The 2,481-nt window shown below is 34.6% G+C and overlaps 1 pseudogene; it reads right to left on the reverse strand.

Moving 5' to 3' along the window:
- The window catches only part of LOC109839726, a 3,262-nt pseudogene extending 1,428 nt beyond the window's left edge, over window positions 1-1,834 (reverse strand).

A 2,481-nucleotide genomic window follows, 5' to 3' on the forward strand; every position in this document is an offset into this window, starting at 1 on the left:
GAAGTTGTCGCCTGGGGTTATCGCCGGCCAGATCGTCTCCTTGCAGTCGTTGACCAGGGTGAAGATTCTTGCTGACTCTGACGGTTTCGCCCCTGAGAACGTTTGGACCAAAGAAATTTGAGAACTTGGGGGATCGATGCATAATAAAGTCTTAAGATTAAAATCTTATCATAACATCTCCTGCAAAATATTTTGACAAGTGAAGTAAACGTGGAGGGATATTCTGGTAGAAACCTCGTTGTAATAAGGACGTTTTTACATGGACCCGAAATAAGGGACCCAAAAAGGGACATGTGAGCTGTCCCCTCCGGTTGGATGATGCATATTCATAGTGCATCATATATAAACAGTGCATCATCCAACCGGAAGGGGACAATTCACGTGCCCACCCCTTTGGGTCCCCTATTCGGGGTCCCCTATTCGGGGTCCTCGAGACATTAATCTTGTAATGAAAGAGTAAATTTCACGAAACCCCAAAGGGTTTTAGGTAGAAATGTTACTTAACCCCAAATTTTTTGTGTTTTTCTAGATTTCTTTTTCAAGACAATTCCAACATTTTTGGGCATACCTAATGATGTTTCAAGGGATCAAGTGACATTTACGAACTTTTTGATGTTATCTCAAAAAGGATCGAACTTATTGAGGGGCTTGTAAATGCACAGGGAAATATGAATTGGTTCTAGTATATGTGAGTTAATATGATTTAGTTATATGAATTTAAAAGGTTTACTGACCAACTAATAAGTGCTTATTTGTATTCCCCTGATTATTTCAGGGGATTTTATTTTAAAGCTTAAATTCATGACAAACTGCTTTTAGCATTTAGCATTAACCATGTCCCTAAAATCAACAATTTATATTTTGATATTTCTGTTCCAATATTGGATGACAAATTCAATCTTCTTATTTTAATAAAGAGACTGAATATAATTAGGAAAATTGCATAGTACGTATAAAGCCACAATCATATATATATGTATCTGTACATTCTTTTGGTTTCTTCTGACTTTTAATTTTCCCTTTCACCATGCATAAAAATCTCTTTCGAAGAAGATTTCCCTGATGTATAATATCACATTGTTATTAGTGTATATTTCTAGTTTCTAATGCTTTGAAGATATATTTGGAACACAGTTATGTTTAGTTTGAAGAACGTGGCCTCAGCAATATTGCAGCATTGCGAATGCATTTACAGGGACAAATCAATGAAATTTATTTTAAAATTGTGAAGATTAATATCAAAGGCATGGTTATAAGTTCATTTGTTCAACATGGCAAATATGTATACATACTAGGGATATGTCTCGCTATGAAGCCCCTAAACGAGGAACAAGAAGAAAACAGTCACAATTGCTTTCCCATATGCTACTAATATCACAATTAATCCAAAAAAAAAATCTTTCTATATATAATTGTACTTTCTCTGTTTAACAAAAATAAAAAAATGGAAAGACAAGTATAAAGTGACAACTCATTATATGCAATGAGCTACCATAAAATAGACTAATAGCAAGATGCATACCTGATATTCCTATTAGAACAGTGGACCCCAAAAAAGCAAAAAAAGAAAAGAAATAAATTATGCACATATACATTGTATCTGCTTTAAGCATACACAAAATGAGTGCCTTGATGAGAGTTGATATAACGAACAAAAGAAAGCATAACCAAGATTATCACAAGAGCTAGAACACCGAGAAAAATGGTCAAGAACAAAATTACCTAATGAGATTAAGAGGAACAGTGCCAAAAGAACTTCAAGCCAATTGTCCATGATCTCTGTCTCTCTCTCTCTCTCTCTCTCTCTCTCTCTCAATTGAGGAGAGGAGGAGAAGCTAATATATATCTTTTGCAGGGACTAGCTAATAGAATTATTATACATATAGTACAGTGTGTAAAGAGAATGAAGAGAGGAATGAGTGCAACTGAATCAACCGATGAGATTACCTTAGACAACAGAGGTAAGCTATACCTTGCTTGCTAATTATTTTGAACACAAAGGGTTTGATTCTCACCCGTTACATTTCTTTTGCACTACAATACTCTTGCAAGTTCTTTTCTTGTCTCTTCTACCTTTTCCAGTGTCAGAGAAAGTCCATCCGTGACATGGGGTATGATGTGATGTTTCCTGTTTGGGCCCGTTTGGTTGCATAATAATAACACTGAAAGCCTGACAAAAGCGTAGGCTTTAAGCCAAAATCGCCTCTTTAAGAGGCAAAAGAGACGATTTTGGCTTAAAGCCTGACAAAATCATAGGGAAAAAAGTCACTTGTAACATTATCAATTTTAAATCGTTGCAATTAATATTTAAAATTTGTGTAGTCAATAAAATGCAGTATAAACAGTTAAAATATTAACTTTGAATTAACTTTAAATCAGTACAATCAGTACATGAGCAAGAGCCAAATAAACTTTAAAATTGTGAATATAACATATTGTGCTTTCTGGTTTCTCCATATGTAATTCTATATATATGGTGCT

Source organism: Asparagus officinalis, chromosome 4 (genome assembly GCF_001876935.1).
Source record: "Asparagus officinalis chromosome 4, Aspof.V1, whole genome shotgun sequence".
Taxonomy (NCBI): Eukaryota; Viridiplantae; Streptophyta; class Magnoliopsida; order Asparagales; family Asparagaceae; genus Asparagus; species Asparagus officinalis.